A 13,898-nucleotide genomic window follows, 5' to 3' on the forward strand; every position below is an offset into this window, starting at 1 on the left:
ACTGGACCATTGCATTCATGAGCTCACAGCAGCTGTGGGTGCCTCTACAAGGTCAAGGCAGCAACCTAGCATGGAGTGGGAGGGGATTACAGCGCCCACCTCTGAGGAGCTGCAGACGATTATAGCTTCTTGGGGAGGAAGAGTCCTCTTCCTTTAAGGGATTGGCTCCTGGTAGTTCAACCATACCCAGAAATACATGGACAACACAAACTGGACTCAATTGGTTACTTAAAAATATATAATCGATTGAGTATATATATATATATATATATATATATATATATATATATATATATATATATATTATGAAATTCTCATGTATGTGTGTGTATGGGTGCAAACATGTGTGCGTGCGTGCGTGCGTGCGTGTGTGTGTGTGTGTGTGTATGTATGTGACCATAGTTCTTTGACAGCTAGAAAGGAGAGCAAGGGAGTTCCCACCAGCTGGTTAGCTCTTTGCAAAGGACAAATCATAAGTTCTTGTCTTTGTGTGTGTGTGTATGTGTGTGTGTGTTTGAGACAGGGTTTCTCTGAGTAGTCTTGGCTGTCCTGGACTCTGCAGACCAGGCTGGCCTGGAACTCATAGTGATCCGCCTGCCTCTGCCTCCCGAGTGCTAGGATTACAGGCGTGTGCCACCACGCCCAGCAATAAATCTTTGTCTTGAACTGGGTGTTGGCCTTGCCTGTGTGTGTGAGGCCGGAAAATGTAGAATTTGGCTATCCAGATTGTAGTGAGTGTTTCTGCCATAGAACCCTGCAGACCTGTACCATTTAAAGGACTCTGTTGCTATTTAACTTCCTGGGAGATGTAAAAAGAAAAAACCAAAACCATATCTGTTCACCCCAGGTAGAGGACACTGACAGACCTAGGAGAGTCTTCTGGCCAGATGTGGCTGCACATAACCTTTAATTCCAGCACCGTGGAGGTACGGGCAGACATATCTTTGTGAGTTCAAGGCCAGCCTGGTCTACATAGCAAGTTCCAGGCAAGCCAATGAACTTCTTGGGGTTATGCACAGGAGCATGAGTGACTCAGACCACCAGATGTCCCCTAAGTGACTTATGGACAGCTCTCCCATCAGGAATTCCTAGCCCAGTTGTTTACCTCACTCCACTGTGAAACAACAATGGCAGCTACTGTTAAGCGAGGGATTTGTCTTCTCCTTGTGCATATGTGTGTGCGTATGCGGGCACACATGCGTGTGCACGTGCATGGAGGCCAGAGGGCAAGCTTGGTTGTCGCTCTTCGCTTGTTATCCACCTCGTACTATGACACAGGATTGCTTACTGACCTGGAACCTTCCTAGTAGCTAAGCTGACTGGACTGAGAGTCCCAGGATCTCTTTGTCTGTGTGTTCCCAGCACTACAATTGCAAGCGTGCACCATCACATCCAGATATTTTTGTTGTTGTTGTTGTTTTTAACCTGAGTTTCGGGAACTGAACTCAGGCCTACAAGCTTCTGAGACAAGCAATCTACCCAAGCAGCTGTTGGCCCAGCCCAAGAGTTCTCTTTCCTAAAGGAAGGGACCACACCACTGAATTCTAATCTCCCCTAGGAAGAGCACATTAAGGTGATTTGTGTTCTTAAAATTCCTATGCTGAAGCCCTAATCCTTATTACCACGGGAAGTGACACCTCCAGAGAGAAATTCAAATGAGGCTGTTAGGGTGAGACCTGATCTAATCTCAGCGGGGACCAGACAGGAAAGATTATGTGAGGACACAGGAGAAAGAAAGCAGTGGCTGCAGCAGGGAGGCTGGCCTTAAACCACCTCAGACTCTCAGAACTGTGGACAATAGATGGCCATTGAGGATGCCACCTAGTCTAGGGTGTTTTTTTTAAGGGTGCCCCACAGACTGACATGGAGAGATGGCCAAAGAGTAATGTTTATATATTCTACAAATCTTATGATTCTTGTCACATCTGCTGTATTCATTTACCATTTCTCTTACCGTGAAATGACTTCCAGAAAGTTCCCTGGCTTGGGAGTAAAACTTCTACCTTTTCCATGTGTTCCCAGTGTGCTCAGCTAATTAAAAAAAAATCCGACTTAAACAGAGATCTGCCAACTTTTTCTACAAAGGACCACACAGGAAATATTTCCAGTTCAGAGGATTTTTTTCTTTGTTTTGGTTAGGCTTTTAAACAACAACTAACAAACAAATAAAAATGTGCATTTATTGTTTTATTTTCACAAGGAGCTAAAACATTAAGCCTATTTTATTTGGTGGCGATACAAAAGCAGACCACAGCTGACTTCAGCCCTCAGGATGTGGTTGGCTGAGCCCTGACTTTGTCTTTACAAGGACACTGTGACGTGTCATAATTTCTGTTCATCGAGCTCTGATCTTCGCGGAATCAGGACTTCAGCAGTCAAGACACCGAAAAATAAAAAAGTTTTTAAAATCTTGCTCCATGACACAGGTAGAGGGAAAGAGAGAGAAAAGAAAGGAGGGAGGGAGAGTAGGAGAGAGGAAAGAAAGGTGGAAGGGAGGGAGGGAGGGAAGACAAGCGCTAGTTTGTTAGTTTGTGGTGCAGGGGCCAGTGGGTCTTAGGGTCTGCGCATGCTCACTTAGTGTTTGGAAAACGGTTTAACCTAAAGGGAAGCAGAGGTTAAGAAAGACGTGGCCTTTTCAAGCTTTGTCATCCTTTTTCTTGTTTCGCTTTTGGTATTAGTCTGTTTTTGGTGATTTTAACCAAGTGTCTTAGGCTGGATAACGTTATTTTTTAAGAAGTTTATTTAGCTCAGGGTTCTGGTCCCGGATTGTGAAGTCCTCGCTGGCTGCAGCGCATCACCTGCAGAGAGACGCGGAACAGATGTGTATACCCATCCTCCAGTCTCTCTTTCCTTATGGAGCCGCTGGTACTCAATGGTAGGGCTCCATCTTCATGACCTCATGCAATCTCCATCAGCTCCCCAAGGCTCCGCCTCTAAACACAGTGGGTTTACATTTTCCTACTCTTCACACCTCACCACGGGGATCAAATTTCAATGCATGAATCATCCAAGCCATAAGCAAACCACAGCAGATGTGCAGGGTCCTTTGTATCATGAGGTCAGCAATACTTGGGTAGAGCCACGCTGACGCCAGTCTGCTATTGCCACTGAGTACCCCACACTGAGATCCATTCCTGTCCTCCCCACCGCCACCACCACCACCGTGAAGAGTGGGGGCACTGCCCCTGTCATCAAACTGCTTTCTGTTTCCTGATTTTGCAAAGCACCCCAAAATATGGGCTCTTGTTTGCATATCAAAAGGGAGTGCTTCCTCAAAGTTTAGGTGGAGGGGTGTGAGCCTGAATGATTCTCCTTGACTAGTCACGACTGTTAGTCACAAGGGGGTGACGCGCGGCCACAAGCTGGATAGGTATCCCTGCCGCTGAAAGACAAATTGTGCCGTCTGAGTCAGGGTTCCAAATAGCCCATTCAAGTGTCCCTCCCGCCCACAGCCACTTCAATTTCATGAGCCATTCTCTCTCTCACTTTGGCCATCTCGGAGAATCGCAGCGACCTTGGAATTGACCTGTCTCTGGGCTCCTATGCTTGGAAGTGTGAAGTGTCACCAGGAAAACAGATTCCCAGGATGAGCACAAAGCAGCTTCTCGGAGTGTAGTTTTTTTATAACTCACAGCTGATTTCTCAGCAAACCTTAACATGTCCTGTATTCAGATTTTTAAAAAACGGAGTGAATGTTCTCTGTCCGACTCTCCTTGTCCTGTGCCCTCTGATACCCGTCAGCAAATCGTAGTAGGAACCGGAAGTCAAGCTGGGCTTCTCCGTAAGGCCAGAATGGAGAGGTGATGCTTCAAAGAGCACATGGTTGGGAGGCAACATCTGTCCTCAGGCCCAGTTCTCAAACCATTAACACGAAGAAGGATCTAGAATCAAAAGGCACCTGGGGTGCTCTGCGGGGGAGCGGGGGGGAGGTTGCTGCATCTGCAGTCTGCTCATTCTCTTTCACAAAACTTTAGGCTTCAGAGAGGGTGGATACGAGGGTGAGTGTGACAGGAGACTGGTTTCTGGGGAGGGTGTGAGGGAGAAGGCTGTGGGTGGTTGGATCTGCTCTGGCCTCCTCTGAGCTCTCTTGCCTAGTTTTTCACTGCAGCCCTGAGCATACTGCATGGCAATCATTAAATTGTTAACAGCTTGGCAGACCTTTACTTATTCTTATGTGCAGGGTTCAAACACAGGATAACGGACAGGTAGCTGGGCAGATGGATGATGTATTAGTTACTTACCTTTCTCATCACTATAGCCAGATAACTGACCAGAAAAGAATTTCAAAGGCTGTGATAGAATCTTGGCTCAGTTTTCATCATGGCAGGGGGACCATAGTGGAACGGACCAGACCAGGTCACGTGCTGGAAGAGGGGACATGCACCCCTCCTCACCTCCCCCACCACTTTCTCCTTCCTTCCCACTTACCCTTTCTAATCCCTCAGCCCACAGGACAGCACCACTCTCATTCAGGGTAGTCCTCCTTGCTCTGTTAACCTGTTGTAATATTGATGAATGTAGAGGTCATGCAACAGATCTGATATAAAGAGATCTATTATATAAAAGCAGAAAGACAGAGAGACAGAGACAGAGACAGAGAGAGAGAGAGAGAGGGAGAGAGAGAGAGAGAGAGAAAGCAATGAAAGGTCAGTCCCTTATATCTGGTGCACAGTTGAAGCAGGCATACCTGGAGGAGGCAGGTGATGACGTCAGGTTGCTAGACAACCTAGGAGCAGGCTAGCAGAGCCACCTGTATGCTAACATAGCCCTCTTCAGAAATGTTCTCATAGACACACCTAGAGATGGGCCTCACCAGTTCCCTGGATAATTCTAAACCCGGTCAGGTTGACAGTAAGTTTAATCATCACATACGGGGAACGAATGGATGGTTGGATGGATGGATGTGACTGCGTTGCATTTGGAAGTCGGAGCCTTAAAGGGGCGACTAAGATGGGGTCCTCAGGGTGGGGCCCTAATCTGGCCTCACTGTAGTCCTAGTAAAACGAAGAAACCAGAGCACTCAGCGAGACACCAGGAATTCAAGGACACAGTGTAAAGGTGGTGACTTGAAGCTAAGTCCTCAAGGGACCCATCCAGCAATACTTTGGTCTTAGGCCTCAGTCTCCAGAACTGTGGGACTTCAGCGTGGTGTTTAGCGACTAAGTGTGTGACATTTTATTCAGGTCTGCTCTACTCTAGTCAACCACTCACTCACAAACGCCCGATACTGGGCAGCGAAGCCCACCCAAGACAAACAGGCTGCTGGCTGCTGGGTCAGGGTAGACGGGCTGTAGAGCTTACTTGGCACATGGCAGACTCACAGGCAGACAATGTGGAGGTGGCCTATCTAGATGTGCTGGCTGGTTTTGTGTCAACTTGCCACAAGCTAGCGTCACCTAAGAGGGGGGTTGAGAAAATGCCTCCATAAGATGCAGTTGTAAGGCATTATCTTAATTAGTAATTGATGGGGGAGGGCCCATCCCACTGTGGGCGGTGCCATCCCTGGGCTGGTTCTGGGTTCTGTAAGAAAGCAAGCTAAGCCAGTCATGGGAAGCAGGCCAGTAAGTAGCACCCCTCAATGGTCTCTGTATCAGCTCCTGCCCCCAGGTTCCTGTCTGCTTGAGTTCCTGCCCTGACTTCCTTCAGAGACGGACTACAATGTAGCAGTGTAAGCCAAATAAAGCCATTCCTCCCCCATCTGCTTTTTGGTTGTGGCATTTTGTGGAAAATATCGAAGCCCTAAGATGCTAGATGTAGGACATCCTTTGTGACTTGCTTAAGGAGCTTATCTGGCTTCTTTCCGATTGGTTTGGAGTTGGGTACTAGGGTTAATAGTTTGATACTTGGATTTAATACTTAGGGAGGTCTGTAGTCATTGAACAAATTGTGGCTATTCAGACCCGTTGCTGTAAAGATGAACCTTCATGGGGTATTAACCTTAGAAGCTAAGGGCTTGAATTCGATTGTCACCTGTAATCTAACCATTACCTCTTTGTATAATCAATGTGTCATAGGTGGCCAGATGCCTCCTCACCCATGTTTCTCGGGCTGTGCTCATCTCCAGGGTCTCTTATAGAAAATTACCATGAACTCTATGGCTCAAAAGAGAACCATGTTCATATAAAGATTTATGGAGGATGAAAGCGAGGTTCTAGCAAGGCCATGATCTGAACCCTTTGGTTTATTTGGTTCCATTCTCTACCTTTAGTTTCCTGTGGCATCTCTCTATGTGTACGAGTCTCCGCACAACCTTCCTGTAAGGATATCAATAATTGGATTTAGTGTCCATCTTACCCCAGTGTCCCCTCAGCTAATCCCGCAATGACACTATTCCAGGCAGGATTATTTTCTGAGGGACATGAATACTACCCAACTGATTTTATAGGCTAAGGGTCCTTCTCCTGTCACTATGGCTAAAATGTTCCCTGGGTCTGGCATGGTAAGAGATTTAACTCTAAAGTCTTAATACGTTCAGGGAAATAACAGTTACAAGGTAACTTTTTGGGTACAAACTGTGAGGCCTTTACAGACGGGAAGAGAGAGACCCACATCTAAGTAAAGTGATGAGCAGGCTGCCTCCAAGAGAGACCCTGGGGTCCTGCTGACAGTCTGACCTCTAACACAGACTTTTTCAAACATACCAGAGAGACAGTTGGGACACCCAGAGGCACCTAATTATAGGAGTGCTGTGTGGAAGGCTTATGGAATCTTGATGTAATTTGTCATATACTCCCACTCCAAAGCAAATGATCATCGGGATATTTCTGACCCTGAAACTCTTATGTCTGGGACAGAGTACACCCTGTAGCATCATGTGTTCATTAAGACTCAGGGAATATCCACATCCCATTGGTATGTCCCAAACTAGTGACCTCACTCCCTAGCCCAGCTTGGCCCCTTCTGTGTTCCCTCTTATGGTGAAGGGTATGACAGAATCCACCTTGCCCAAATCCCAACTTGAGCATTCCTCTAGACCACATTTCCCCTCATCTCCCACATCCGGTTCATATGTCATTTCTGCCTCCTTTACCAGCTTGAATGCTCCAAAGATGAAAGACTAACAAGAGTCATTGTACAAACTCAAGATGGGGTACTTGATACCCACTTTCTTGCCATTCTTGACATTTGGCATGGTGTAGGGGATGGCGTATCAAATTGAGAATTTCTGGAAAACAGGGGCTGAAGGTAACAGCCTAAGCATAGACATTAATTAGTATATGCCAGACAAGTAAACATGCACAGGACGAGCAAGCGATTGTACTGTGGCTGTGTGGTTGTGCTATTGTAGGGTTGCCAGGTCTGAGTGCTCAGCCCTGATCTGCATTAAAGAGTTGGACACAAATCGTCTCCTTCCTGAGGGACAGAGTTCACATCAAAACAACTTAAAAACAAAAGAAAGAAAGAAAGAAAGAAAGAAAGAAAGAAAGAAAGAAAGGAAGAAAGAAAGAAAGAAAGAAAGAAAGAAAGAAAGAAAATTGAGTTCATCTTCTTGGGAGACTGAGCACCTACATTAGTGTTACCAGCATTTTTCAAAATGCTTTTGTGGACTTTCATTTTGGCCTGGAATCTGCTCTAGCTAAGATCTTGAATATCTCATGTGCTAAAGGCTTGGTGTTCAGCCTATGCCTATTGGGGGGTGATAGAACCTGTTAGAGGTGGTGGGAGCTGGACACAGCTGGATAGAACCTGTTAGAGGTGGTGGGAGCTGGACACAGCTGGACAGACCCTGTTAGTGGTGGTGGGAACTGAATGGAGCTGGAGGATTGCCTTTGAAGGAGACTGTGGGTCCCAGGAATCTTTCTTCTCTGTTTTTCACATCAGAGACATAATAATAGCGGTTCTGTTGTTCCTCACACTCCTGTGTGACATGCCTCCACAGGTGCAAAAACAACAGGGCCAGCTGGTCAGAGACGGAAAGCTCCCAAAGTGTAAGCCAAAATATACCTTTGCTGTTTCTAAGCTGACTGTCCCAAAAATATGTTTAGCAATAATGGAACACTAACACAGAAATCTTCTTTTTTTAATCCACTTTTTATTTTTGAGTAATTTTAGATTTATGGAAAAGTTGCAAAAATAATGCAAAGAATTCTTTGATGCTCCTCATCTTGTATCCTCACCTTCACATCTCGTACAACCTTTGTACATTTGCCCAAACCAAGACCCTGGCATTGAAGACTATCTGTGACAACTGGTCCATTTCGTGTTGTTTTCCATGACCTTGGGAGTCCTGAGGGGAACGGGCTGGGATCTCATTGCGTGTCACTCACCTGAGAGTATCTGTTTTCATCATGGTCAGACAGAGAACACCCTTGATGAACCAAGCTCTCAGCAAACCCTATTAGGCTGCGTCCTCGACAATCGGTGTGGGCGTGGTCCCTCGTCCTTTACTTTAAAGTACAGTTTGCAGCTTTCTCTATTGGAAGCTCTTGCTTTCCACTTTCTCTACTGTGGACTTGGTAAGTCACTAAGTCTAGTCTAGTCTACGGGCAGGATAGAGCTAGCGTCCTAGGGAGGGAGCATTTACACAAGGTATGTGCTGTTCTCCTTAAAAGAAGATGCATCTCTTTTCCCTCATTGCGTTATTTGCATAATCACATTCCTTATATCCACCTGGAATCATGGGTATTTCTTTTATATTTTGGGCTATAACCTAATGCTGCATCATCTGTTTTGTTGCTCAGCTGGTTCCGGGGTTGGCTTGGCGACCCTTCTGGCTGGCTCTGGGTTTCTGCAGAGCTTCCCTCCCACTGCCTCTTGAGTGCTTCCCTGCCTCCCGGCACTGCACTTCCGGATGCTCATGATCACCTAGACTACCTCTTGCCCTAACCCTACATTCAGCTCATCTCTCCAAGGAGCCCTATTTCATTATGCTCTTTCCACTGTTAGCAATGGTGGCAAATCCGATTCTTTTGTGAGGAGATTTAAAAAATAGATTAACAGTCAAAAGTCATTAAGAATTATATCTGCCAAAACAGATGAGTAACCAAGGACATTAAGCAACCTCTTTCATCAAAAATTTCTTACAGAAAGTAAACTGCCAGCCAAAGCATTCCTCAAAAGGAAAACCTGGCCAGTGTTTACCTTCTACTTTAGTATTTGTGCTTCAAGGAGACTGACCTATAGCCTTTCTGTAGAAAGCAGCGTCATTGATGTTGAGGGAACCAGTTAGCATTCTCATTTTGAATGGGTTCCCCTGCCCCCCAAGTCTTGAGATAAGATTGAAGCTTTGCTTCAAGATTATAATAAAAAACCCCATGTCCCATGATCGGTTACTATTTTTCTCAAAAACATGTGTGCTTCCCCCATCCCAAACCTCCCTTGAAAAAAACAATCAGAGCAAATGCCAAGATTTCATAGTGTGAGTTCATGATTCAAAGTCCTTGGCAAAATTTCACAGACATTCCCCGGGTGGACAAAGTTTTCTTCCATCCGAAACACAACACATCAGCAGCTGTGCTCAAGTGCATGGTCTGGTGTAATGACTTTGTCAACATTTGTGAGTGACAAAGCAAGCCCTTGGTGCTCCCTGGCTGGGCTGTCTCTGACACTGTTTGGAACTTCTGTGACCATCGGCAGCACTTGTCTTTGTCATTCGTCTACCCTTGGTCTTTTTTCCAAATGTTCCCTGTCATGCAGCACGTGCCCCACTTGTCTAATGTTTTACTCTGTGTGAAGTTTGGGACTCTCTGAGCCTGGGACTCCTATCTTTTTCACGAAGGAGTGAAGCTACATGTCGTTTCAGTCCCTCATCCCCGGATAATTAACCTTTTGATTTCCCCAAGTCTCACAGGACACATCCATATCCACCCGATGGATGGCGAGACAGTCATGGCACCAACAGTTAGAAATGTTTATTCTGTCGATAGGAGGACAGCAACTCCCTCATCAGAGGAGGCACACACAGACAGCCCACAGGAATCTTTGGTCCACAGTGCTCCCCACAAATGGGCCAGCCACTCCAGCTCTGCCCTCTCCTGACCCAGCAGAATTCATACTTCCGTCCCTCTTACTTTCTTGTCATACAATTTATAAAACCTTACTGAAAATATCAAAGAAAAACGTATCGAATCCAAATCATGGCCTGTGTTTCTTAATACTGTTCAGTTTGTCTTGGACTGGCACTCTCTGTCCTATTCATCTGTCACATAGCAGAGAGTGAGGGTGCAAGCACTGAGACGTGTGCTGCCATGTGGTTCTGGGGGCCTGGAACCCAGAGTCACACTGTGGGTAGGGCTGGCTCTTCCTGGATGCTGGAGTAAGACTCTCCTGTTCCTGGTGGCCTTGGGCATTCATCCTGCATCTTCACGTCCTCTTTGCATGGCTGTCTCTGGGTCCAAATTTCTCTTTTTCCAAGGATATCATATTATATGGTATCAGGATCCTAACTGAGGATGTCTGTAAAAGGACACTGCTTGGGCCAGCTTGGCTGCCCTAACAACATATCCTTGATGAGTAAAGAGTGTGTTCTGGCATGGTCGAATTTTGATGAGCTGCCTCCTTGTTGAATCCTCATATGGGTAAATAGAGTGAGATTTGGTGCCTCCCTTTATTATGAGGGCGCTAATCTCACTGTAGGGAGCCCCATTCTTCTCACATCTTTAGAACCTATTTCCTTCTGTATTAGCCTTTTCATCACTGACGTACCTAGTAATGAGTACCTGAGAGACCTAGTAACAAGTACTTGGGAGAGAACTTAAGAGGAAGAGGAGTCTACTTTGGCTTATGGTTTTAGAGGTATCAGAGCATTGCTTTTAGTCTAAGGTAAGGGGACATATTGTGACAGTGGGAGCCTGGTAGAGCAAGACAGCTCATCTCATCACAGACAGGAAGTGGAAAGAAACAGAGAGATGCTGGGTCAGGTGAATTTCCCCTCAAAACAACCCTCCACCAGTGACCTCTTAATAGCTCGTTCACCCTTGAATTCATCCTCATGGCTTAAGTTCATTGATGTACTTAGTGCCATTATGATCCAGTGTCGCTTGATGGTGTGCCACCCGGAGACAAGTTCCCAACACATAACCTTTTGGGGGAAACACTTACATCCTAAGCATATACCACTCCACAAGACCACCATCTCCCAATATGAAACTATGAATTTTGGCAGGGAGAGACATTGAGGTAAGGCCTCATTTTAAGGTAGTGGGGTGGGCACATATATATTATAGTGGAGGCGTAAACCAATCTCAGACTGCCAGCTTCCTGGGTAACCAACTTTGTGTTCAAAATGTGCCATCGGCATTTTTGCTCTAGAGAAACCTTTGCAGTTTGGGGCCAGGCTGTGGGATAGCATGGGTAGGGGTACAGGAGTCCTTGGAAAGATACCAGAGCTGCAGTGATGTCCAGGTCTTATTTCCTCTTTGATAATTGATGGGGCTGACAGTACAGGTGCTGATTATAATGTATTTGCATCTATAATTTTCTAGGACCTGGGGAAGCTGTTGTAAATCTTAAGACAGGACGATTTGATTTTTGAATCTGAAAGGGAGAGTCACAGCTCTACAGCACGAAAAACGTACCAGGTGATGTCAGCAAGGCTATGTGTTTCCACAGTTGTGATAATTGATAATAAAGGTGCAATTTACAAACCCAGTAGAGTAGAAAAAAGGGGGAAATTGACCTCTGAACCCATGGCCTAAAATATTCAAAGTATCCTTGTGTATACTTTTCTTATACATTTTTAAATATCTTTGTTGCCTTTTATGTATTTGTTCAGATAGTTACATTTTTCGTTTGAAATGCCTTGCTTACACTTTGGCTTACTTGTCTGTGTGGGCGAGCACACGCATGCTGTGCACACGAATGTCACAGAACAGAGAGCAGGAGCCAGTACTGTCCTTCCACCGTGTGGCTTTTCGGGTTCTAGCTCAGGCCACCAAACTTCGCAGCCGGTGCCTTTACCCAGAGCCATCTTGTTGACCCAGATATTACCTGCTTTTCAGCGTTCATTCTAGACTCACATACAAGTTGTAAAATGTACAGAGAATATTACCATGCCCTTCTTCCCACTTCTTCAGTGATGGCTCCTTCTGAAGTTGTTAAAACATGTACAACATTTTAATTTTTTTCTCATATATTACATCCAGCCCTCAGTTTCCCCTGCTTCCACTCCTTTCAGCTACCCCCACCCGCTCCTCTCTCTTAGAGCCACTCTTCCTTTGTTTCCTTTCAGAACAGAGCAGGTCTCCCAAGGGTATCAAACGAACGCAGCACAACAATTACAATAAGCCCAGGCACAATCCCTCACATCAAGGTTGAATGAGGCAACCAAGTAAGAGGAAAAGGGTCCCAAGAAAAGGCAAAAGAGTCAGAGACAGGGCTGGAGAGGTGGCTCAGAGGTTAAGAGCACTGTCTGTTCTTCCAAAGGTCCTAAGTTCAGTTCCCAACAACCACATGGTGGCTCAGAACCATCTATAATGAGATCTGGTGCCCTCATCTGGTGTGCAGGCACATATTCGGGCAGAATACTATATAAATAATACATACATAAATAAATAAATCTTTTTTAAAAAGAGTCAGAGACAGCTCTCATCCCATAAGAACACCAAGTTATACAATCATAACATATATGCTTAGGACCCAGCTCAGACCCATACAGGCACCATGATTGTTACTGCAGTTTCTGTGAGCCTCTATGAACCCTGCTTAGTCAATTCTGTGGGCTGTGTTCTTATGGTGTCCTGGACCCCTCTGGCTCCTACAGTCCTTCCTCCTCTTCTGTGGGTCTCCCCTGTCTCCACTTAGTGTGTGGCTGCAGGTCTCTGCATCTGCTCCCATCAGTTGCTGGACGAAGCCTCCCTGATGGTGATTGGTCTATGCGTATAGCAGACTATCATAAGGAATCACTTCACTTCACTGACTTATTTTTTCTTTTGCCAGTCATGTTTGGTTCTATCCTAGGTCTCTGAGCTATTCAACTTTAGCTTCTGGTTTCTGGCCCTCCAGGCAGTGTCAGATGTGGCGTTCTCCCTCCCTCTCCCTCCCTCCCTCCCTCCCTCCCTCCCTCCCTCTCTCTCTCTCTCTCTCTCTCTCTCTCTCTCTCTCTCTCTCTCTCTCTCTCTCTCTCTCTCTCTCTCTCTCTCTCTCTCTCTCTCTCTCGGCATGGGCCTCAAGTTGGACCAGTCATTGGCTGCTCATTGCTCACTCCTGTACATTCTGTGCCACCGTTAGCCCTCCCTGCACATCTTGCAGGCAGGGCAGATTGTAGGTTGAAGGTTTTGTGGCTGGGTTGGTGTCCCAGGCCCACTGCTCAAAGCCTTGTTTGGTTACAAGAGATGGATGGTTCACATAACATATCATGTGTGCAGCACTGACATTGCCTAGCACAGCAATCACCCAGAGTATCTTCAGATGGGGGTGCCAGTGCTGGCCTCTTCTGAAACTGTGGTATCGTGATTAAGAAAATGTTTTTCCTTCCTTCCTTCCTTCTTACCTTCCTCCTTTCCTTCCTCTCTTCCTTCCTTCCTTCGTAATTGAAGCAGGAACTCACATGACCCAAGCTGGTCTCAAACTCACTATATAGCCAAGGATGACCACACTCACGGGCATGCACACACCTCAGTATGTGCATATGTGTGAGGTCCCCTGGAGTTGGGCTATTGTGAGCTGCCGGACATGGGTGCCAGGATCCTAGCTCTGTTCCTCTGCAAGAGCATCAATCTCTTAACCACTGAGCTGTCTCTTGGGCTCCAATATGTGCATTTTGAATATTTTGTTTCCCTTTCTCTTTTTATGGCAAATGCATCTTTGTTGGCGCCAGCTTTGCTGACTTAACAAAAACCATATACATAGCAAAAACTATTTGGCATCAATCACTAGACTCCATGAGTATCATTTTAGCTGGCAGCCTCTTATTCCCCGAAGGTGCCATGGCCGCCCTGCAGGAGTGACCTATAAGGAGC

This window comes from Acomys russatus, chromosome 8, assembly GCF_903995435.1.
Source record: "Acomys russatus chromosome 8, mAcoRus1.1, whole genome shotgun sequence".
NCBI classification, from domain to species: domain Eukaryota; kingdom Metazoa; phylum Chordata; class Mammalia; order Rodentia; family Muridae; genus Acomys; species Acomys russatus.